Source organism: Drosophila biarmipes, unplaced genomic scaffold, assembly GCF_025231255.1.
Source record: "Drosophila biarmipes strain raj3 unplaced genomic scaffold, RU_DBia_V1.1 ptg000053l, whole genome shotgun sequence".
NCBI lineage: Eukaryota > Metazoa > Arthropoda > Insecta > Diptera > Drosophilidae > Drosophila > Drosophila biarmipes.
The window spans coordinates 1-27,236 of NW_026114555.1; the positions used below are offsets into that span (position 1 = coordinate 1).

At 32.8% G+C, this 27,236-nt stretch overlaps 5 non-coding genes across 5 annotated transcripts; all 5 read left to right on the plus strand.

The window, feature by feature from the left end:
* The first annotated feature begins 69 nt into the window (after window positions 1–69).
* Window positions 70–248, plus strand: LOC122818004 (5.8S ribosomal RNA). The gene has a single exon (XR_007765850.1). It is a non-coding gene; the product is annotated as a 5.8S ribosomal RNA (ribosomal RNA).
* Window positions 249–650: 402 nt separating this feature from the next.
* On the plus strand, window positions 651–4,621 carry LOC127012351 (large subunit ribosomal RNA). Its single transcript, XR_007765852.1, has one exon. It is a non-coding gene; the product is annotated as a large subunit ribosomal RNA (ribosomal RNA).
* Window positions 4,622–16,616: 11,995 nt separating this feature from the next.
* Window positions 16,617–18,611, plus strand: LOC127012355 (small subunit ribosomal RNA). The gene has a single exon (XR_007765856.1). It is a non-coding gene; the product is annotated as a small subunit ribosomal RNA (ribosomal RNA).
* A 1,202-nt stretch (window positions 18,612–19,813) lies between these two features.
* Window positions 19,814–19,992, plus strand: LOC127012353 (5.8S ribosomal RNA). Its single transcript, XR_007765854.1, has one exon. It is a non-coding gene; the product is annotated as a 5.8S ribosomal RNA (ribosomal RNA).
* A 402-nt stretch (window positions 19,993–20,394) lies between these two features.
* LOC127012350 (large subunit ribosomal RNA) lies at window positions 20,395–24,365 on the plus strand. Its single transcript, XR_007765851.1, has one exon. It is a non-coding gene; the product is annotated as a large subunit ribosomal RNA (ribosomal RNA).
* The last annotated feature ends 2,871 nt before the right edge of the window (window positions 24,366–27,236 follow it).

Below are 27,236 nucleotides of genomic sequence, written 5' to 3' on the forward strand. Positions count from 1 at the left end.
GTAAAATGGTGTATTTTTAATTTCTTTCAATAAAAACATATTTGACAAAATTAAGAAACCAATTTATAAAACTCTAAGCGGTGGATCACTCGGCTCATGGGTCGATGAAGAACGCAGCAAACTGTGCGTCATCGTGTGAACTGCAGGACACATGAACATCGACATTTTGAACGCATATCGCAGTCCATGCTGTTATGTACTTTAATTAATTTTATAGTGCTGCTTGGACTACATATGGTTGAGGGTTGTAAGACTATGCTAATTAAGTTGCTTATACAAATTTTATAATGAAATTTTATAAGCATATGGTATATTATTGGATAATAATAATTTAATTATTTTATTCATAATATTAAAAAATATATGAAAAACATTATCTCACATTAGTAAATAATTTGAATGTGAAAAACGAAGAGAAATATTTTCTTTTTCAATCAAATGATACTGAGAAATGTCTAGCATAAAAATTTATCTAGAATTGTCTCTTATTAATGATTAGAAAATAGAAAACCGTTGACAATATTATTGTTCTTCGTTGATTCGTTAAATCAAACAAATGCCATTTATATACAGATATTATTAATATAACGAATTTAATAAAATGTTTTATCATTATATATAAAGAATTAATTGCATATAAAAGTTATACACAACCTCAACTCATATGGGACTACCCCCTGAATTTAAGCATATTAATTAGGGGAGGAAAAGAAACTAACAAGGATTTTCTTAGTAGCGGCGAGCGAAAAGAAATCAGTTCAGCACTAAGTCACTTTGTCTATATGGCAAATGTGAGATGCAGTGTATGGAGCGTCAATATTCTAGTATGAGAAATTAACGATTTAAGTCCTTCTTAAATGAGGCCATTTACCCATAGAGGGTGCCAGGCCCGTATAACGTTAATGATTACTAGATGATGTTTCCAAAGAGTCGTGTTGCTTGATAGTGCAGCACTAAGTGGGTGGTAAACTCCATCTAAAACTAAATATAACCATGAGACCGATAGTAAACAAGTACCGTGAGGGAAAGTTGAAAAGAACTCTGAATAGAGAGTTAAACAGTACGTGAAACTGCTTAGAGGTTAAGCCCGATGAACCTGAATATCCGTTATGGAAAATTCATCATTAGAATTGTAATATTTAAACAATATTATGATAATAGTGTGCATTTTTTCCATATAAGGACATTGTAATCTATTAGCATACCAAATTTATCATAAAATATAACTTATAGTTTATTCAAATTAATTTGCTTGCATTTTAACACAGAATAAATGTTATTAATTTGATAAAGTGCTGATAGATTTATATGAATACAGTGCGTTAATTTTTCGGAATTATATAATGGCATAATTATCATTGATTTTTGTGTTTATTATATGCACTTGTAGGATTAACAATGCGAAAGATTCAGGATACCTTCGGGACCCGTCTTGAAACACGGACCAAGGAGTCTAACATATGTGCAAGTTATTGGGATATAAACCTAATAGCGTAATTAACTTGACTAATAATGGGATTAGTTTTTTAACTATTTATAGCTAATTAACACAATCCCGGGGCGTTCTATATAGTTATGTATAATGATATTTATATTATTTATGCCTCTAACTGGAACGTACCTTGAGCATATATGCTGTGACCCGAAAGATGGTGAACTATACTTGATCAGGTTGAAGTCAGGGGAAACCCTGATGGAAGACCGAAACAGTTCTGACGTGCAAATCGATTGTCAGAATTGAGTATAGGGGCGAAAGACCAATCGAACCATCTAGTAGCTGGTTCCTTCCGAAGTTTCCCTCAGGATAGCTGGTGCATTTTAATATTATATAAAATAATCTTATCTGGTAAAGCGAATGATTAGAGGCCTTAGGGTCGAAACGATCTTAACCTATTCTCAAACTTTAAATGGGTAAGAACCTTAACTTTCTTGATATGAAGTTCAAGGTTATGATATAATGTGCCCAGTGGGCCACTTTTGGTAAGCAGAACTGGCGCTGTGGGATGAACCAAACGTAATGTTACGGTGCCCAAATTAACAACTCATGCAGATACCATGAAAGGCGTTGGTTGCTTAAAACAGCAGGACGGTGATCATGGAAGTCGAAATCCGCTAAGGAGTGTGTAACAACTCACCTGCCGAAGCAACTAGCCCTTAAAATGGATGGCGCTTAAGTTGTATACCTATACATTACCGCTAAAGTAGATGATTTATATTACTTGTAATATAAATTTTGAAACTTTAGTGAGTAGGAAGGTACAATGGTATGCGTAGAAGTGTTTGGCGTAAGCCTGCATGGAGCTGCCATTGGTACAGATCTTGGTGGTAGTAGCAAATAATCGAATGAGACCTTGGAGGACTGAAGTGGAGAAGGGTTTCGTGTGAACAGTGGTTGATCACGAGTTAGTCGGTCCTAAGTTCAAGGCGAAAGCCGAAAATTTTCAAGTAAAATACAAATGCCAAACAAATATATATATTATATAAAATCTAGCTAAATTAATATACTTGAATAATTTTGAACGAAAGGGAATACGGTTCCAATTCCGTAACCTGTTGAGTATCCGTTTGTTATTAAATATGGGCCTCGTGCTCATCCTGGCAACAGGAACGACCATAAAGAAGCCGTCGAGAGATATCGGAAGAGTTTTCTTTTCTGTTTTATAGCCGTACTACCATGGAAGTCTTTCGCAGAGAGATATGGTAGATGGGCTAGAAGAGCATGACATATACTGTTGTGTCGATATTTTCTCCTCGGACCTTGAAAATTTATGGTGGGGACACGCAAACTTCTCAACAGGCCGTACCAATATCCGCAGCTGGTCTCCAAGGTGAAGAGTCTCTAGTCGATAGAATAATGTAGGTAAGGGAAGTCGGCAAATTAGATCCGTAACTTCGGGATAAGGATTGGCTCTGAAGATTGAGATAGTCGGGCTTGATTGGGAAACAATAACATGGTTTATGTGCTCGTTCTGGGTAAATAGAGTTTCTAGCATTTATGTTAGTTACTTGTTCCCCGGATAGTTTAGTTACGTAGCCAATTGTGGAACTTTCTTGCTAAAATTTTTAAGAATACTAATTGGGTTAAACCAATTAGTTCTTATTAATTATAACGATTATCAATTAACAATCAATTCAGAACTGGCACGGACTTGGGGAATCCGACTGTCTAATTAAAACAAAGCATTGTGATGGCCCTAGCGGGTGTTGACACAATGTGATTTCTGCCCAGTGCTCTGAATGTCAAAGTGAAGAAATTCAAGTAAGCGCGGGTCAACGGCGGGAGTAACTATGACTCTCTTAAGGTAGCCAAATGCCTCGTCATCTAATTAGTGACGCGCATGAATGGATTAACGAGATTCCTACTGTCCCTATCTACTATCTAGCGAAACCACAGCCAAGGGAACGGGCTTGGAATAATTAGCGGGGAAAGAAGACCCTTTTGAGCTTGACTCTAATCTGGCAGTGTAAGGAGACATAAGAGGTGTAGAATAAGTGGGAGATATTAGACCTCGGTTTGGTATCGCCAATGAAATACCACTACTCTTATTGTTTCCTTACTTACTTGATTAAATGGAACGTGTATCATTTCCTAGCCATTATACGGATATATTTATTATATCTTATGGTATTGGGTTTTGATGCAAGCTTCTTGATCAAAGTATCACGAGTTTGTTATATAATCGCAAACAAATTCTTTAATAAAACGGTGCATTTATGTATTTTTGATTTGAAAATTTGGTATAACTCCAATTACTCAGGTATGATCCAATTCAAGGACATTGCCAGGTAGGGAGTTTGACTGGGGCGGTACATCTCTCAAATAATAACGGAGGTGTCCCAAGGCCAGCTCAGTGCGGACAGAAACCACACATAGAGCAAAAGGGCAAATGCTGACTTGATCTCGGTGTTCAGTACACACAGGGACAGCAAAAGCTCGGCCTATCGATCCTTTTGGTTTAAAGAGTTTTTAACAAGAGGTGTCAGAAAAGTTACCATAGGGATAACTGGCTTGTGGCGGCCAAGCGTTCATAGCGACGTCGCTTTTTGATCCTTCGATGTCGGCTCTTCCTATCATTGTGAAGCAAAATTCACCAAGCGTTGGATTGTTCACCCATGCAAGGGAACGTGAGCTGGGTTTAGACCGTCGTGAGACAGGTTAGTTTTACCCTACTAATGACAAAACGTTGTTGCGACAGCATTCCTGCGTAGTACGAGAGGAACCGCAGGTACGGACCAATGGCACAATACTTGTTCGAGCGAACAGTGGTATGACGCTACGTCCGTTGGATTATGCCTGAACGCCTCTAAGGTCGTATCCGTGCTGGACTGCAATGATAAATAAGGGGCAATTTGCATTGTATGGCTTCTAAACCATTTAAAGTTTATAATTTACTTTTTAAACGACAATGGATGTGATGCCAATGTAATTTGTAACATAGTAAATTGGGAGGATCTTTGATCACCTGATGCCGCGCTAGTTACATATAAAAGCATTATTTAATACAATGACAAAGCCTAGAATCAATTGTAAACGACTTTTGTAACAGGCAAGGTGTTGTAAGTGGTTGAGCAGCTGCCATACTGCGATCCACTGAAGCTTATCCTTTGCTTGATGATTCGATAATAAAATTGCATAATTTATTTGTTGTGTTGAACTTCTTATATAAAGTTCAACCAACAATCTATTTGTATGCATTGATTGTTTGCTTGGCTTTGTGGCGAATTTTTAATCCTTTATATATTACATTCCTAAGGTCTAGATTTTCAAGTAAGAGACCAATTTGATTAACATATCAATATAAGTACAACTCGACCATCTAATAATAACAATATGAATCGTCATCTTATTAGTGACGCGAAGATTGGCAAACATATAATATAAAAATATTCCTAAGGTCTAGATTTTCAAGTAAGAGACCAATTTGATTAACATATCAATATAAGTACAACTCGACCATCTAATAATAACAATATGAATCGTCATCTTATTAGTGACGCGAAGATTGGCAAACATATAATATAAAAATATTCCTAAGGTCTAGATTTTCAAGTAAGAGACCAATTTGATTAACATATCAATATAAGTACAACTCGACCATCTAATAATAACAATATGAATCGTCATCTTATTAGTGACGCGAAGATTGGCAAACATATAATATAAAAATATTCCTAAGGTCTAGATTTTCAAGTAAGAGACCAATTTGATTAACATATCAATATAAGTACAACTCGACCATCTAATAATAACAATATGAATCGTCATCTTATTAGTGACGCGAAGATTGGCAAACATATAATATAAAAATATTCCTAAGGTCTAGATTTTCAAGTAAGAGACCAATTTGATTAACATATCAATATAAGTACAACTCGACCATCTAATAATAATATGAATCGTCATCTTATTAGTGACGCGAAGATTGGCAAACATATAATATAAAAATATTCCTAAGGTCTAGATTTTCAAGTAAGAGACCAATTTGATTAACATATCAATATAAGTACAACTCGACCATCTAATAATAACAATATGAATCGTCATCTTATTAGTGACGCGAAGATTGGCAAACATATAATATAAAAATATTCCTAAGGTCTAGATTTTCAAGTAAGAGACCAATTTGATTAACATATCAATATAAGTACAACTCGACCATCTAATAATAACAATATGAATCGTCATCTTATTAGTGACGCGAAGATTGGCAAACATATAATATAAAAATATTCCTAAGGTCTAGATTTTCAAGTAAGAGACCAATTTGATTAACATATCAATATAAGTACAACTCGACCATCTAATAATAACAATATGAATCGTCATCTTATTAGTGACGCGAAGATTGGCAAACATATAATATAAAAATATTCCTAAGGTCTAGATTTTCAAGTAAGAGACCAATTTGATTAACATATCAATATAAGTACAACTCGACCATCTAATAATAACAATATGAATCGTCATCTTATTAGTGACGCGAAGATTGGCAAACATATAATATAAAAATATTCCTAAGGTCTAGATTTTCAAGTAAGAGACCAATTTGATTAACATATCAATATAAGTACAACTCGACCATCTAATAATAACAATATGAATCGTCATCTTATTACTGACGCGAAGATTGGCAAACATATAATATACAAATATTCCTAAGGTCTAGATTTTCAAGTAAGAGACCAATTTGATTAACATATCAATATAAGTACAACTCGACCATCTAATAATAACAATATGAATCGTCATCTTATTAGTGACGCGAAGATTGGCAAACATATAATATAAAAATATTCCTAAGGTCTAGATTTTCAAGTAAGAGACCAATTTGATTAACATATCAATATAAGTACAACTCGACCATCTAATAATAACAATATGAATCGTCATCTTTTTAGTGACGCGAAGATTGGCAAACATATAATATAAAAATATTCCTAAGGTCTAGAATCTTAAGCAATAGACCAATTCAACTAAGAGTTGACATATAAAAATATGTTCCTTTTAATGTTAGCAAAATTTTATCGTCACATACTGTTAGTGACGCGAACGTTTTTTTCTCCATGTTTATATGAATGTTTATTCAAAGGTAGAAAGGCAGGATCGTTATTTTATAAGTGAAGCGATAAAAAAATATTATGCAATAGGACATCTATTTATAAATATTTTTAAGTCTTAGAAATTCAAGTAAAGAGATTCAAGAAATTCATTCAACTTAGAGCGCACATATAATTAAAACTATTCCTGAGGTTTAGAAACCAAATTAAATAAAGAGGACATATAAACGTATGTGGTATTTTGATGGTAGTAAAAATGTATCGCGATATTATTAGTGACGCGACCAATTTTTATACTCTTTGCTCCATGTGCAAATATATCTAGTGTTTAGATAGTCAATTAAAAATGACAATTTTAACTAAAAGACTTAAAAAAGTGTTTGTCAAACTTATAATTTTGTCAATACTATATAAAACGCCAATCATATCCTTATAAAAGTAAATACGGTATATGGTTATAAATACAAAACCATATATAAATAAAAAAATGAAATCGTATGTATATGGCTTATAGGTATAATACCTATAAGGCATAATAATGTATAATATTAGCAAATATACATATAAAAGTGCATAAATTGTATAGATATGGCATAAAGAAGGCATTTATGAGAATAGCTAGTAGAATTTGCCCATACACTACTAGCGAAATGAGATATTTATACCTAGTGAGGGCGGCACTAGTACTATAAATTGTGGCAAAATAAATCTTATGCAAATGCATAGGATTTTGTCAATACCGTACAAAAAACTAAGTAAAACGTATGGATATTGAAAAATAAATGGATTATATTCATAAAATACGAATATTTCTTGCATTCTCTTGTTATACGAGAGAATATCATACGGAGCGGGCAGCCCCTAGTATAGTAAGCAGTCGAATGGGAGACAGCGTGTCCAAAAACACCTATAGGGAGGTGGTCGTTGGCGGACCTCTCCTCGTATTGGTCAAACTTATGATTTTGTCAATACTATATAAAACGCCAATCATATCCATATAAAAGTGAATACAGTATATGGATATGAATAAAAAACCATACATAAATAAAAAAAAATATGTATAAAAAATTATACATATATTTATATTAAGCAATCGTATGGATGTGGCTTATAGGTATAATACCTATAAGGCATAATAATGTATAATATAGCAAATATACATATAAAAGTGCATGAATTGTATAGATATGGCATATAAGTGACATATTTATGAGAATAGCTAGTAGAATTTGCCCATACACTACTAGCGAAATGAGATATTTATACCTAGTGAGGGCGGCACTAGTACTATAAATTGTGGCAAAATAAATCTTATGCAAATGCATAGGATTTTGTCAATACCGTACAAAAAACTAAGTAAAACGTATGGATATTGAAAAATAAATGGATTATATTCATAAAATACGAATATTTCTTGCATTCTCTTGTTATATGAGAGAATATCATACGGAGCGGGTAGCCCCTAGTATAGTAAGCAGTCGAATGGGAGACAGCGTGTCCAAAAACACCTATAGGGAGGTGGTCGTTGGCGGACCTCTCCTCGTATTGGTCAAACTTATGATTTTGTCAATACTATATAAAACGCCAATCATATCCATATAAAATTGAATACAGTATATGGATATGAATAAAAAACCATACATAAATAAAAAAAAATATGTATAAAAAATTATACATATATTTATATTAAGCAATCGTATGGATGTGGCTTATAGGTATAATACCTATAAGGCATAATAATGTATAATATAGCAAATATACATATAAAAGTGCATGAATTGTATAGATATGGCATATAAGTGACATATTTATGAGAATAGCTAGTAGAATTTGCCCATACACTACTAGCGAAATGAGATATTTATACCTAGTGAGGGCGGCACTAGTACTATAAATTGTGGCAAAATAAATCTTATGCAAATGCATAGGATTTTGTCAATACCGTACAAAAAACTAAGTAAAACGTATGGATATTGAAAAATAAATGGATTATATTCATAAAATACGAATATTTCTTGCATTCTCTTGTTATATGAGAGAATATCATACGGAGCGGGTAGCCCCTAGTATAGTAAGCAGTCGAATGGGAGACAGCGTGTCCAAAAACACCTATAGGGAGGTGGTCGTTGGCGGACCTCTCCTCGTATTGGTCAAACTTATGATTTTGTCAATACTATATAAAACGCCAATCATATCCATATAAAAGTGAATACAGTATATGGATATGAATAAAAAACCATACATAAATAAAAAAAAATATGTATAAAAAATTATACATATATTTATATTAAGCAATCGTATGGATGTGGCTTATAGGTATAATACCTATAAGGCATAATAATGTATAATATAGCAAATATACATATAAAAGTGCATGAATTGTATAGATATGGCATATAAGTGACATATTTATGAGAATAGCTAGTAGAATTTGCCCATACACTACTAGCGAAATGAGATATTTATACCTAGTGAGGGCGGCACTAGTACTATAAATTGTGGCAAAATAAATCTTATGCAAATGCATAGGATTTTGTCAATACCGTACAAAAAACTAAGTAAAACGTATGGATATTGAAAAATAAATGGATTATATTCATAAAATACGAATATTTCTTGCATTCTCTTGTTATATGAGAGAATATCATACGGAGCGGGTAGCCCCTAGTATAGTAAGCAGTCGAATGGGAGACAGCGTGTCCAAAAACACCTATAGGGAGGTGGTCGTTGGCGGACCTCTCCTCGTATTGGTCAAACTTATGATTTTGTCAATACTATATAAAACGCCAATCATATCCATATAAAATTGAATACAGTATATGGATATGAATAAAAAACCATACATAAATAAAAAAAAAATATGTATAAAAAATTATACATATATTTATATTAAGCAATCGTATGGATGTGGCTTATAGGTATAATACCTATAAGGCATAATAATGTATAATATAGCAAATATACATATAAAAGTGCATGAATTGTATAGATATGGCATATAAGTGACATATTTATGAGAATAGCTAGTAGAATTTCCCCATACACTACTAGCGAAATGAGATATTTATACCTAGTGAGGGCGGCACTAGTACTATAAATTGTGGCAAAATAAATCTTATGCAAATGCATAGGATTTTGTCAATACCGTACAAAAAACTAAGTAAAACGTATGGATATTGAAAAATAAATGGATTATATTCATAAAATACGAATATTTCTTGCATTCTCTTGTTATATGAGAGAATATCATACGGAGCGGGTAGCCCCTAGTATAGTAAGCAGTCGAATGGGAGACAGCGTGTCCAAAAACACCTATAGGGAGGTGGTCGTTGGCGGACCTCTCCTCGTATTGGTCAAACTTATGATTTTGTCAATACTATATAAAACGCCAATCATATCCATATAAAAGTGAATACAGTATATGGATATGAATAAAAAACCATACATAAATAAAAAAAAATATGTATAAAAAATTATACATATATTTATATTAAGCAATCGTATGGATGTGGCTTATAGGTATAATACCTATAAGGCATAATAATGTATAATATAGCAAATATACATATAAAAGTGCATGAATTGTATAGATATGGCATATAAGTGACATATTTATGAGAATAGCTAGTAGAATTTGCCCATACACTACTAGCGAAATGAGATATTTATACCTAGTGAGGGCGGCACTAGTACTATAAATTGTGGCAAAATAAATCTTATGCAAATGCATAGGATTTTGTCAATACCGTACAAAAAACTAAGTAAAACGTATGGATATTGAAAAATAAATGGATTATATTCATAAAATACGAATATTTCTTGCATTCTCTTGTTATATGAGAGAATATCATACGGAGCGGGTAGCCCCTAGTATAGTAAGCAGTCGAATGGGAGACAGCGTGTCCAAAAACACCTATAGGGAGGTGGTCGTTGGCGGACCTCTCCTCGTATTGGTCAAACTTATGATTTTGTCAATACTATATAAAACGCCAATCATATCCATATAAAATTGAATACAGTATATGGATATGAATAAAAAACCATACATAAATAAAAAAAAAATATGTATAAAAAATTATACATATATTTATATTAAGCAATCGTATGGATGTGGCTTATAGGTATAATACCTATAAGGCATAATAATGTATAATATAGCAAATATACATATAAAAGTGCATGAATTGTATAGATATGGCATATAAGTGACATATTTATGAGAATAGCTAGTAGAATTTCCCCATACACTACTAGCGAAATGAGATATTTATACCTAGTGAGGGCGGCACTAGTACTATAAATTGTGGCAAAATAAATCTTATGCAAATGCATAGGATTTTGTCAATACCGTACAAAAAACTAAGTAAAACGTATGGATATTGAAAAATAAATGGATTATATTCATAAAATACGAATATTTCTTGCATTCTCTTGTTATATGAGAGAATATCATACGGAGCGGGTAGCCCCTAGTATAGTAAGCAGTCGAATGGGAGACAGCGTGTCCAAAAACACCTATAGGGAGGTGGTCGTTGGCGGACCTCTCCTCGTATTGGTCAAACTTATGATTTTGTCAATACTATATAAAACGCCAATCATATCCATATAAAAGTGAATACAGTATATGGATATGAATAAAAAACCATACATAAATAAAAAAAAAATATGTATAAAAAATTATACATATATTTATATTAAGCAATCGTATGGATGTGGCTTATAGGTATAATACCTATAAGGCATAATAATGTATAATATAGCAAATATACATATAAAAGTGCATGAATTGTATAGATATGGCATATAAGTGACATATTTATGAGAATAGCTAGTAGAATTTCCCCATACACTACTAGCGAAATGAGATATTTATACCTAGTGAGGGCGGCACTAGTACTATAAATTGTGGCAAAATAAATATTATGCAAATGCATAGGATTTTGTCAATACCGTACAAAAAACTAAGTAAAACGTATGGATATTGAAAAATAAATGGATTATATTCATAAAATACGAATATTTCTTGCATTCTCTTGTTATATGAGAGAATATCATACGGAGCGGGTAGCCCCTAGTATAGTAAGCAGTCGAATGGGAGACAGCGTGTCCAAAAACACCTATAGGGAGGTGGTCGTTGGCGGACCTCTCCTCGTATTGGTCAAACTTATGATTTTGTCAATACTATATAAAACGCCAATCATATCCATATAAAATTGAATACAGTATATGGATATGAATAAAAAACCATACATAAATAAAAAAAAAATATGTATAAAAAATTATACATATATTTATATTAAGCAATCGTATGGATGTGGCTTATAGGTATAATACCTATAAGGCATAATAATGTATAATATAGCAAATATACATATAAAAGTGCATGAATTGTATAGATATGGCATATAAGTGACATATTTATGAGAATAGCTAGTAGAATTTGCCCATACACTACTAGCGAAATGAGATATTTATACCTAGTGAGGGCGGCACTAGTACTATAAATTGTGGCAAAATAAATCTTATGCAAATGCATAGGATTTTGTCAATACCGTACAAAAAACTAAGTAAAACGTATGGATATTGAAAAATAAATGGATTATATTCATAAAATACGAATATTTCTTGCATTCTCTTGTTATATGAGAGAATATCATACGGAGCGGGTAGCCCCTAGTATAGTAAGCAGTCGAATGGGAGACAGCGTGTCCAAAAACACCTATAGGGAGGTGGTCGTTGGCGGACCTCTCCTCGTATTGGTCAAACTTATGATTTTGTCAATACTATATAAAACGCCAATCATATCCATATAAAAGTGAATACAGTATATGGATATGAATAAAAAACCATACATAAATAAAAAAAAATATGTATAAAAAATTATACATATATTTATATTAAGCAATCGTATGGATGTGGCTTATAGGTATAATACCTATAAGGCATAATAATGTATAATATAGCAAATATACATATAAAAGTGCATGAATTGTATAGATATGGCATATAAGTGACATATTTATGAGAATAGCTAGTAGAATTTGCCCATACACTACTAGCGAAATGAGATATTTATACCTAGTGAGGGCGGCACTAGTACTATAAATTGTGGCAAAATAAATCTTATGCAAATGCATAGGATTTTGTCAATACCGTACAAAAAACTAAGTAAAACGTATGGATATTGAAAAATAAATGGATTATATTCATAAAATACGAATATTTCTTGCATTCTCTTGTTATATGAGAGAATATCATACGGAGCGGGTAGCCCCTAGTATAGTAAGCAGTCGAATGGGAGACAGCGTGTCCAAAAACACCTATAGGGAGGTGGTCGTTGGCGGACCTCTCCTCGTATTGGTCAAACTTATGATTTTGTCAATACTATATAAAACGCCAATCATATCCATATAAAATTGAATACAGTATATGGATATGAATAAAAAACCATACAAAAATAAAAAAAAAATATGTATAAAAAATTATACATATATTTATATTAAGCAATCGTATGGATGTGGCTTATAGGTATAATACCTATAAGGCATAATAATGTATAATATAGCAAATATACATATAAAAGTGCATGAATTGTATAGATATGGCATATAAGTGACATATTTATGAGAATAGCTAGTAGAATTTCCCCATACACTACTAGCGAAATGAGATATTTATACCTAGTGAGGGCGGCACTAGTACTATAAATTGTGGCAAAATAAATCTTATGCAAATGCATAGGATTTTGTCAATACCGTACAAAAAACTAAGTAAAACGTATGGATATTGAAAAATAAATGGATTATATTCATAAAATACGAATATTTCTTGCATTCTCTTGTTATATGAGAGAATATCATACGGAGCGGGTAGCCCCTAGTATAGTAAGCAGTCGAATGGGAGACAGCGTGTCCAAAAACACCTATAGGGAGGTGGTCGTTGGCGGACCTCTCCTCGTATTGGTCAAACTTATGATTTTGTCAATACTATATAAAACGCCAATCATATCCATATAAAAGTGAATACAGTATATGGATATGAATAAAAAACCATACATAAATAAAAAAAAAATATGTATAAAAAATTATACATATATTTATATTAAGCAATCGTATGGATGTGGCTTATAGGTATAATACCTATAAGGCATAATAATGTATAATATAGCAAATATACATATAAAAGTGCATGAATTGTATAGATATGGCATATAAGTGACATATTTATGAGAATAGCTAGTAGAATTTGCCCATACACTACTAGCGAAATGAGATATTTATACCTAGTGAGGGCGGCACTAGTACTATAAATTGTGGCAAAATAAATCTTATGCAAATGCATAGGATTTTGTCAATACCGTACAAAAAACTAAGTAAAACGTATGGATATTGAAAAATAAATGGATTATATTCATAAAATACGAATATTTCTTGCATTCTCTTGTTATATGAGAGAATATCATACGGAGCGGGTAGCCCCTAGTATAGTAAGCAGTCGAATGGGAGACAGCGTGTCCAAAAACACCTATAGGGAGGTGGTCGTTGGCGGACCTCTCCTCGTATTGGTCAAACTTATGATTTTGTCAATACTATATAAAACGCCAATCATATCCATATAAAATTGAATACAGTATATGGATATGAATAAAAAACCATACAAAAATAAAAAAAAAATATGTATAAAAAATTATACATATATTTATATTAAGCAATCGTATGGATGTGGCTTATAGGTATAATACCTATAAGGCATAATAATGTATAATATAGCAAATATACATATAAAAGTGCATGAATTGTATAGATATGGCATATAAGTGACATATTTATGAGAATAGCTAGTAGAATTTCCCCATACACTACTAGCGAAATGAGATATTTATACCTAGTGAGGGCGGCACTAGTACTATAAATTGTGGCAAAATAAATATTATGCAAATGCATAGGATTTTGTCAATACCGTACAAAAAACTAAGTAAAACGTATGGATATTGAAAAATAAATGGATTATATTCATAAAATACGAATATTTCTTGCATTCTCTTGTTATATGAGAGAATATCATACGGAGCGGGTAGCCCCTAGTATAGTAAGCAGTCGAATGGGAGACAGCGTGTCCAAAAACACCTATAGGGAGGTGGTCGTTGGCGGACCTCTCCTCGTATTGGTCAAACTTATGATTTTGTCAATACTATATAAAACGCCAATCATATCCATATAAAAGTGAATACAGTATATGGATATGAATAAAAAACCATACAAAAAATAAAAAAAAAAATATGTATAAAAAATTATACATATATTTATATTAAGCAATCGTATGGATGTGGCTTATAGGTATAATACCTATAAGGCATAATAATGTATAATATAGCAAATATACATATAAAAGTGCATGAATTGTATAGATATGGCATATAAGTGACATATTTATGAGAATAGCTAGTAGAATTTGCCCATACACTACTAGCGAAATGAGATATTTATACCTAGTGAGGGCGGCACTAGTACTATAAATTGTGGCAAAATAAATCTTATGCAAATGCATAGGATTTTGTCAATACCATACATAAACCGTATGGATATTGAGAAGTTAATAGATTACATCTATAATATGAGAAGTATTTTAGTATTCTTATTAAATAAGAGAATACTATAAGGGTGAGTGGCAAAGAGAATTGAATATACCCGAATGGGAGACAGCGTGTCCAAAAACTACTATAGGTGGTGTGGCAAATATGAGGAAGGCAATATATCCATATAATGAAAATAAAAGTGCGTTTTCTTATTATATAAGAGAACACTATATGGGTGAGTGGCAAAGTAAATTGAATATACCCGAATGGGAGACAGCGTGTCCAAAAACTACTATAGGTGGTGTGGCAAATATGAGGAAGGCAATATATCCATATAATGAAAATAAAAGTGCGTTTTCTTATTATATAAGAGAACACTATATGGGTGAGTGGCAAAGTAAATTGAATATACCCGAATGGGAGACAGCGTGTCCAAAAACTACTATAGGTGGTGTGGCAAATATGAGGAAGGCAATATATCCATATAATGAATATAAAAGTGCGTTGTCTTATTATATAAGAGAACACTATATGGGTGAGTGGCAAAGTAAATTGAATATACCCGAATGGGAGACAGCGTGTCCAAAAACTACTATAGGATGGTCAATGGGCCGGCCGTCTGCTATTGACATATGTCAGTAGAGAAGATGTTATCCGTCAAATTTGTTTCTTTATTCATTTATTTGAATACGAGACTTGGCTCCGCGGTTAATATTTTAAGCCCAAAGATAATAACGTTGAAACAAAGGCCAAGTTTCTATTGTACATAGAATAACAAATTGTTTCCGAATTTTATCGTTAATTTTAGGAGGTAGGCTAACATGATTTATATTATATGTGTATTATTAAATAATAATAGTACATAAAAGTCTACCAAAGAAATATAAAAATGTAATTATGAATACATTTTCAATATTAATATCAACTTATATTGTTGATAATAAAAAATAGCTATTAAGAGAGTTATTTAAGAAATTATATAATATATAATAAAGAGTATATATATAAATAATATATAAGTATATATTATTTAAGAAATAAATATAGTAGTAATAATTATATATATACACTCGGTTCTATTTTATATATTACCAGAGACTTATATGGATATATATAGATAAATTTTAAATTTATCGTCAAAATACAAATGATTAACTCAATATCTTATATTGGTTAAACAAAAATTGTACATGTGTGGATACAATATATTATGTATGTCGAACAAAAATGATATTTTAGAATGAAATGTGCATATATAAAGAAAATATATGAAAAATAAATATTGTGTTTATAAAGAATATGATTCTTTTTGACATCAATAAAAACTTGTTATTATTAGTGGCGAAACAAGTATAAATTGGAAAACAAACGTATACGAATGCTATATAAAAATGGCCGTATTCGATAGAAATAAAATCTATAACAACATATATATTGCTAATTTCTATTCAAAAAATATGAATGAAATATGAATAAAAACATTATTCTGGTTGATCCTGCCAGTAGTTATATGCTTGTCTCAAAGATTAAGCCATGCATGTCTAAGTACACACGAATTAAAAGTGAAACCGCAAAAGGCTCATTATATCAGTTATGGTTCCTTAGATCGTTAACAGTTACTTGGATAACTGTGGTAATTCTAGAGCTAATACATGCAATTAAAACATGAACCTTATGGAACATGTGCTTTTATTAGGCTAAAACCAAGCGATCGCAAGATCGTTATATTGGTTGAACTCTAGATAACATGCAGATCGTATGGTCTTGTACCGACGACAGATCTTTCAAATGTCTGCCCTATCAACTTTTGATGGTAGTATCTAGGACTACCATGGTTGCAACGGGTAACGGGGAATCAGGGTTCGATTCCGGAGAGGGAGCCTGAGAAACGGCTACCACATCTAAGGAAGGCAGCAGGCGCGTAAATTACCCACTCCCAGCTCGGGGAGGTAGTGACGAAAAATAACAATACAGGACTCATATCCGAGGCCCTGTAATTGGAATGAGTACACTTTAAATCCTTTAACAAGGACCAATTGGAGGGCAAGTCTGGTGCCAGCAGCCGCGGTAATTCCAGCTCCAATAGCGTATATTAAAGTTGTTGCGGTTAAAACGTTCGTAGTTGAACTTGTGCTTCATACGGGTAGTACAACTTACAATTGTGGTTAGTACTATACCTTTATGTATGTAAGCGTATTACCGGTGGAGTTCTTACATGTGCTTAGATACTTGTATTTTTTCATATGTTCCTCCTATTTAAAAACCTGCATTAGTGCTCTTAAACGAGTGTTATTGTGGGCCGGTACAATTACTTTGAACAAATTAGAGTGCTTAAAGCAGGCTTCAAATGCCTGAATATTCTGTGCATGGGATAATGAAATAAGACCTCTGTTCTGCTTTCATTGGTTTTCAGATCAAGAGGTAATGATTAATAGAAGCAGTTTGGGGGCATTAGTATTACGACGCGAGAGGTGAAATTCTTGGACCGTCGTAAGACTAACTTAAGCGAAAGCATTTGCCAAAGATGTTTTCATTAATCAAGAACGAAAGTTAGAGGTTCGAAGGCGATCAGATACCGCCCTAGTTCTAACCATAAACGATGCCAGCTAGCAATTGGGTGTAGCTACTTTTATGGCTCTCTCAGTCGCTTCCCGGGAAACCAAAGCTTTTGGGCTCCGGGGGAAGTATGGTTGCAAAGCTGAAACTTAAAGGAATTGACGGAAGGGCACCACCAGGAGTGGAGCCTGCGGCTTAATTTGACTCAACACGGGAAAACTTACCAGGTCCGAACATAAGTGTGTAAGACAGATTGATAGCTCTTTCTCGAATCTATGGGTGGTGGTGCATGGCCGTTCTTAGTTCGTGGAGTGATTTGTCTGGTTAATTCCGATAACGAACGAGACTCAAATATATTAAATAGATATCTTCAGGATTATGGTGTTGAAGCTTATATAGCCTTCATTCATGGTGGCAGTAAAATGTTTATTGTGTTTGAATGTGTTTATATAAGTGGAGCCGTACCTGTTGGTTTGTCCCATTATAAGGACACTAGCTTCTTAAATGGACAAATTGCGTCTAGCAATAATGAGATTGAGCAATAACAGGTCTGTGATGCCCTTAGATGTCCTGGGCTGCACGCGCGCTACAATGAAAGTATCAACGTGTATTTCCTAGACCGAGAGGTCCGGGTAAACCGCTGAACCACTTTCATGCTTGGGATTGTGAACTGAAACTGTTCACATGAACTTGGAATTCCCAGTAAGTGTGAGTCATTAACTCGCATTGATTACGTCCCTGCCCTTTGTACACACCGCCCGTCGCTACTACCGATTGAATTATTTAGTGAGGTCTCCGGACGTGATCACTGTGACGCCTTGCGTGTTACGGTTGTTTCGCAAAAGTTGACCGAACTTGATTATTTAGAGGAAGTAAAAGTCGTAACAAGGTTTCCGTAGGTGAACCTGCGGAAGGATCATTAATGTTTTAATATCCTTACCGTTAATAAAATATTTGTTTATATTATAATAAATACATTATAGTATTACAAATAAAATATGAATTGCCAAAATGTATATGAGATCTATTATAGATCAAATGAAATTTCGAACAAGCAAATCGAAATAATGCAAATATTAAAATTATATATTGTATTTAATACATATGAGAGAAATAATAAGCAGCCAAAGCAAACAAATAAAAATTCGAACAAGCAAATCGAATTATTAAAATAATAATATTAAATTATTATTGTATATCCTTACCGTTAATAAAATATTTGTTTATATTATAATAAATACATTATAATAATACAAATAAAATATGAATTGCCAAAATGTATATGAGATCTAATATAGATCAAATAAAATTTCGAACAAGCAAATCGAAATAATGCAAATATTAAAATTATATATTGTATTTAATACATATGAGAGAAATAATAAGCAGCCAAAGCAAACAAATAAAAATTCGAACAAGCAAATCGAATTATTAAAATAATAATATTAAATTATTATTGTATATCCTTACCGTTAATAAAATATTTGTTTATATTATAATAAATACATTATAGTAATACAAATAAAATATGAATTGCCAAAATGTATATGATCTAATATAGATCAAATGAAATTTCGAACAAGCAAATCGAAATAATGCAAATATTAAAATTATATATTGTATTTAATACATATGAGAGAAATAATAAGCAGCCAAAACAAACAAATAAAAATTCGAACAAGCAAATCGAATTATTAAAATAATAATATTAAATTATTATTGTATATAAACACAATTAAAATACTGTGTGTATATGGACCATAATATACACGCGTTGCGATATGTATTGTTCATCTCAGTTATGCGCATACATTGGATAATGCAACAACCTAAAATGTACAATGTTGTACCTGGTTTTATACAGGTTAATGTTTTATATAAATTTCAATTTATATCGCTAAAAAAGTATTAATATATATATATATATATTTATTTACAATAAATGCAATTTAAAAAGAAATACTTTGATATATATTGGTTATATAAAACTAAGACATTTCGCAGCATTCGTTTTAGGTATAAAAATAAATTTATTGAAGGAATTGATATATGCCAGTAAAATGGTGTATTTTTAATTTCTTTCAATAAAAACATATTTGACAAAATTAAGAAACCAATTTATAAAACTCTAAGCGGTGGATCACTCGGCTCATGGGTCGATGAAGAACGCAGCAAACTGTGCGTCATCGTGTGAACTGCAGGACACATGAACATCGACATTTTGAACGCATATCGCAGTCCATGCTGTTATGTACTTTAATTAATTTTATAGTGCTGCTTGGACTACATATGGTTGAGGGTTGTAAGACTATGCTAATTAAGTTGCTTATACAAATTTTATAATGAAATTTTATAAGCATATGGTATATTATTGGATAATAATAATTTAATTATTTTATTCATAATATTAAAAAATATATGAAAAACATTATCTCACATTAGTAAATAATTTGAATGTGAAAAACGAAGAGAAATATTTTCTTTTTCAATCAAATGATACTGAGAAATGTCTAGCATAAAAATTTATCTAGAATTGTCTCTTATTAATGATTAGAAAATAGAAAACCGTTGACAATATTATTGTTCTTCGTTGATTCGTTAAATCAAACAAATGCCATTTATATACAGATATTATTAATATAACGAATTTAATAAAATGTTTTATCATTATATATAAAGAATTAATTGCATATAAAAGTTATACACAACCTCAACTCATATGGGACTACCCCCTGAATTTAAGCATATTAATTAGGGGAGGAAAAGAAACTAACAAGGATTTTCTTAGTAGCGGCGAGCGAAAAGAAATCAGTTCAGCACTAAGTCACTTTGTCTATATGGCAAATGTGAGATGCAGTGTATGGAGCGTCAATATTCTAGTATGAGAAATTAACGATTTAAGTCCTTCTTAAATGAGGCCATTTACCCATAGAGGGTGCCAGGCCCGTATAACGTTAATGATTACTAGATGATGTTTCCAAAGAGTCGTGTTGCTTGATAGTGCAGCACTAAGTGGGTGGTAAACTCCATCTAAAACTAAATATAACCATGAGACCGATAGTAAACAAGTACCGTGAGGGAAAGTTGAAAAGAACTCTGAATAGAGAGTTAAACAGTACGTGAAACTGCTTAGAGGTTAAGCCCGATGAACCTGAATATCCGTTATGGAAAATTCATCATTAGAATTGTAATATTTAAACAATATTATGATAATAGTGTGCATTTTTTCCATATAAGGACATTGTAATCTATTAGCATACCAAATTTATCATAAAATATAACTTATAGTTTATTCAAATTAATTTGCTTGCATTTTAACACAGAATAATTGTTATTAATTTGATAAAGTGCTGATAGATTTATATGAATACAGTGCGTTAATTTTTCGGAATTATATAATGGCATAATTATCATTGATTTTTGTGTTTATTATATGCACTTGTAGGATTAACAATGCGAAAGATTCAGGATACCTTCGGGACCCGTCTTGAAACACGGACCAAGGAGTCTAACATATGTGCAAGTTATTGGGATATAAACCTAATAGCGTAATTAACTTGACTAATAATGGGATTAGTTTTTTAACTATTTATAGCTAATTAACACAATCCCGGGGCGTTCTATATAGTTATGTATAATGATATTTATATTATTTATGCCTCTAACTGGAACGTACCTTGAGCATATATGCTGTGACCCGAAAGATGGTGAACTATACTTGATCAGGTTGAAGTCAGGGGAAACCCTGATGGAAGACCGAAACAGTTCTGACGTGCAAATCGATTGTCAGAATTGAGTATAGGGGCGAAAGACCAATCGAACCATCTAGTAGCTGGTTCCTTCCGAAGTTTCCCTCAGGATAGCTGGTGCATTTTAATATTATATAAAATAATCTTATCTGGTAAAGCGAATGATTAGAGGCCTTAGGGTCGAAACGATCTTAACCTATTCTCAAACTTTAAATGGGTAAGAACCTTAACTTTCTTGATATGAAGTTCAAGGTTATGATATAATGTGCCCAGTGGGCCACTTTTGGTAAGCAGAACTGGCGCTGTGGGATGAACCAAACGTAATGTTACGGTGCCCAAATTAACAACTCATGCAGATACCATGAAAGGCGTTGGTTGCTTAAAACAGCAGGACGGTGATCATGGAAGTCGAAATCCGCTAAGGAGTGTGTAACAACTCACCTGCCGAAGCAACTAGCCCTTAAAATGGATGGCGCTTAAGTTGTATACCTATACATTACCGCTAAAGTAGATGATTTATATTACTTGTAATATAAATTTTGAAACTTTAGTGAGTAGGAAGGTACAATGGTATGCGTAGAAGTGTTTGGCGTAAGCCTGCATGGAGCTGCCATTGGTACAGATCTTGGTGGTAGTAGCAAATAATCGAATGAGACCTTGGAGGACTGAAGTGGAGAAGGGTTTCGTGTGAACAGTGGTTGATCACGAGTTAGTCGGTCCTAAGTTCAAGGCGAAAGCCGAAAATTTTCAAGTAAAATACAAATGCCAAACAAATATATATATTATATAAAATCTAGCTAAATTAATATACTTGAATAATTTTGAACGAAAGGGAATACGGTTCCAATTCCGTAACCTGTTGAGTATCCGTTTGTTATTAAATATGGGCCTCGTGCTCATCCTGGCAACAGGAACGACCATAAAGAAGCCGTCGAGAGATATCGGAAGAGTTTTCTTTTCTGTTTTATAGCCGTACTACCATGGAAGTCTTTCGCAGAGAGATATGGTAGATGGGCTAGAAGAGCATGACATATACTGTTGTGTCGATATTTTCTCCTCGGACCTTGAAAATTTATGGTGGGGACACGCAAACTTCTCAACAGGCCGTACCAATATCCGCAGCTGGTCTCCAAGGTGAAGAGTCTCTAGTCGATAGAATAATGTAGGTAAGGGAAGTCGGCAAATTAGATCCGTAACTTCGGGATAAGGATTGGCTCTGAAGATTGAGATAGTCGGGCTTGATTGGGAAACAATAACATGGTTTATGTGCTCGTTCTGGGTAAATAGAGTTTCTAGCATTTATGTTAGTTACTTGTTCCCCGGATAGTTTAGTTACGTAGCCAATTGTGGAACTTTCTTGCTAAAATTTTTAAGAATACTAATTGGGTTAAACCAATTAGTTCTTATTAATTATAACGATTATCAATTAACAATCAATTCAGAACTGGCACGGACTTGGGGAATCCGACTGTCTAATTAAAACAAAGCATTGTGATGGCCCTAGCGGGTGTTGACACAATGTGATTTCTGCCCAGTGCTCTGAATGTCAAAGTGAAGAAATTCAAGTAAGCGCGGGTCAACGGCGGGAGTAACTATGACTCTCTTAAGGTAGCCAAATGCCTCGTCATCTAATTAGTGACGCGCATGAATGGATTAACGAGATTCCTACTGTCCCTATCTACTATCTAGCGAAACCACAGCCAAGGGAACGGGCTTGGAATAATTAGCGGGGAAAGAAGACCCTTTTGAGCTTGACTCTAATCTGGCAGTGTAAGGAGACATAAGAGGTGTAGAATAAGTGGGAGATATTAGACCTCGGTTTGGTATCGCCAATGAAATACCACTACTCTTATTGTTTCCTTACTTACTTGATTAAATGGAACGTGTATCATTTCCTAGCCATTATACGGATATATTTATTATATCTTATGGTATTGGGTTTTGATGCAAGCTTCTTGATCAAAGTATCACGAGTTTGTTATATATTCGCAAACAAATTCTTTAATAAAACGGTGCATTTATGTATTTTTGATTTGAAAATTTGGTATAACTCCAATTACTCAGGTATGATCCAATTCAAGGACATTGCCAGGTAGGGAGTTTGACTGGGGCGGTACATCTCTCAAATAATAACGGAGGTGTCCCAAGGCCAGCTCAGTGCGGACAGAAACCACACATAGAGCAAAAGGGCAAATGCTGACTTGATCTCGGTGTTCAGTACACACAGGGACAGCAAAAGCTCGGCCTATCGATCCTTTTGGTTTAAAGAGTTTTTAACAAGAGGTGTCAGAAAAGTTACCATAGGGATAACTGGCTTGTGGCGGCCAAGCGTTCATAGCGACGTCGCTTTTTGATCCTTCGATGTCGGCTCTTCCTATCATTGTGAAGCAAAATTCACCAAGCGTTGGATTGTTCACCCATGCAAGGGAACGTGAGCTGGGTTTAGACCGTCGTGAGACAGGTTAGTTTTACCCTACTAATGACAAAACGTTGTTGCGACAGCATTCCTGCGTAGTACGAGAGGAACCGCAGGTACGGACCAATGGCACAATACTTGTTCGAGCGAACAGTGGTATGACGCTACGTCCGTTGGATTATGCCTGAACGCCTCTAAGGTCGTATCCGTGCTGGACTGCAATGATAAATAAGGGGCAATTTGCATTGTATGGCTTCTAAACCATTTAAAGTTTATAATTTACTTTTTAAACGACAATGGATGTGATGCCAATGTAATTTGTAACATAGTAAATTGGGAGGATCTTTGATCACCTGATGCCGCGCTAGTTACATATAAAAGCATTATTTAATACAATGACAAAGCCTAGAATCAATTGTAAACGACTTTTGTAACAGGCAAGGTGTTGTAAGTGGTTGAGCAGCTGCCATACTGCGATCCACTGAAGCTTATCCTTTGCTTGATGATTCGATAATAAAATTGCATAATTTATTTGTTGTGTTGAACTTCTTATATAAAGTTCAACCAACAATCTATTTGTATGCATTGATTGTTTGCTTGGCTTTGTGGCGAATTTTTAATCCTTTATATATTACATTCCTAAGGTCTAGATTTTCAAGTAAGAGACCAATTTGATTAACATATCAATATAAGTACAACTCGACCATCTAATAATAACAATATGAATCGTCATCTTATTAGTGACGCGAAGATTGGCAAACATATAATATAAAAATATTCCTAAGGTCTAGATTTTCAAGTAAGAGACCAATTTGATTAACATATCAATATAAGTACAACTCGACCATCTAATAATAACAATATGAATCGTCATCTTATTAGTGACGCGAAGATTGGCAAACATATAATATAAAAATATTCCTAAGGTCTAGATTTTCAAGTAAGAGACCAATTTGATTAACATATCAATATAAGTACAACTCGACCATCTAATAATAACAATATGAATCGTCATCTTATTAGTGACGCGAAGATTGGCAAACATATAATATAAAAATATTCCTAAGGTCTAGATTTTCAAGTAAGAGACCAATTTGATTAACATATCAATATAAGTACAACTCGACCATCTAATAATAATATGAATCGTCATCTTATTAGTGACGCGAAGATTGGCAAACATATAATATAAAAATATTCCTAAGGTCTAGATTTTCAAGTAAGAGACCAATTTGATTAACATATCAATATAAGTACAACTCGACCATCTAATAATAATATGAATCGTCATCTTATTAGTGACGCGAAGATTGGCAAACATATAATATAAAAATATTCCTAAGGTCTAGATTTTCAAGTAAGAGACCAATTTGATTAACATATCAATATAAGTACAACTCGACCATCTAATAATAACAATATGAATCGTCATCTTTTTAGTGACGCGAAGATTGGCAAACATATAATATAAAAATATTCCTAAGGTCTAGAATCTTAAGCAATAGACCAATTCAACTAAGAGTTGACATATAAAAATATGTTCCTTTTAATGTTAGCAAAATTTTATCGTCACATACTGTTAGTGACGCGAACGTTTTTTTCTCCATGTTTATATGAATGTTTATTCAAAGGTAGAAAGGCAGGATCGTTATTTTATAAGTGAAGCGATAAAAAAATATTATGCAATAGGACATCTATTTATAAATATTTTTAAGTCTTAGAAATTCAAGTAAAGAGATTCAAGAAATTCATTCAACTTAGAGCGCACATATAATTAAAACTATTCCTGAGGTTTAGAAACCAAATTAAATAAAGAGGACATATAAACGTATGTGGTATTTTGATGGTAGTAAAAATGTATCGCGATATTATTAGTGACGCGACCAATTTTTATACTCTTTGCTCCATGTGCAAATATATCTAGTGTTTAGATAGTCAATTAAAAATGACAATTTTAACTAAAAGACTTAAAAAAGTGTTTGTCAAACTTATAATTTTGTCAATACTATATAAAACGCCAATCATATCCTTATAAAAGTAAATACGGTATATGGTTATAAATACAAAACCATATATAAATAAAAAAATGAAATCGTATGTATATGGCTTATAGGTATAATACCTATAAGGCATAATAATGTATAATATTAGCAAATATACATATAAAAGTGCATAAATTGTATAGATATGGCATAAAGAAGGCATTTATGAGAATAGCTAGTAGAATTTGCCCATACACTACTAGCGAAATGAGATATTTATACCTAGTGAGGGCGGCACTAGTACTATAAATTGTGGCAAAATAAATCTTATGCAAATGCATAGGATTTTGTCAATACCGTACAAAAAACTAAGTAAAACGTATGGATATTGAAAAATAAATGGATTATATTCATAAAATACGAATATTTCTTGCATTCTCTTGTTATACGAGAGAATATCATACGGAGCGGGCAGCCCCTAGTATAGTAAGCAGTCGAATGGGAGACAGCGTGTCCAAAAACACCTATAGGGAGGTGGTCGTTGGCGGACCTCTCCTCGTATTGGTCAAACTTATGATTTTGTCAATACTATATAAAACGCCAATCATATCCATATAAAAGTGAATACAGTATATGGATATGAATAAAAAACCATACATAAATAAAAAAAAATATGTATAAAAAATTATACATATATTTATATTAAGCAATCGTATGGATGTGGCTTATAGGTATAATACCTATAAGGCATAATAATGTATAATATAGCAAATATACATATAAAAGTGCATGAATTGTATAGATATGGCATATAAGTGACATATTTATGAGAATAGCTAGTAGAATTTGCCCATACACTACTAGCGAAATGAGATATTTATACCTAGTGAGGGCGGCACTAGTACTATAAATTGTGGCAAAATAAATCTTATGCAAATGCATAGGATTTTGTCAATACCGTACAAAAAACTAAGTAAAACGTATGGATATTGAAAAATAAATGGATTATATTCATAAAATACGAATATTTCTTGCATTCTCTTGTTATATGAGAGAATATCATACGGAGCGGGTAGCCCCTAGTATAGTAAGCAGTCGAATGGGAGACAGCGTGTCCAAAAACACCTATAGGGAGGTGGTCGTTGGCGGACCTCTCCTCGTATTGGTCAAACTTATGATTTTGTCAATACTATATAAAACGCCAATCATATCCATATAAAAGTGAATACAGTATATGGATATGAATAAAAAACCATACATAAATAAAAAAAAATATGTATAAAAAATTATACATATATTTATATTAAGCAATCGTATGGATGTGGCTTATAGGTATAATACCTATAAGGCATAATAATGTATAATATAGCAAATATACATATAAAAGTGCATGAATTGTA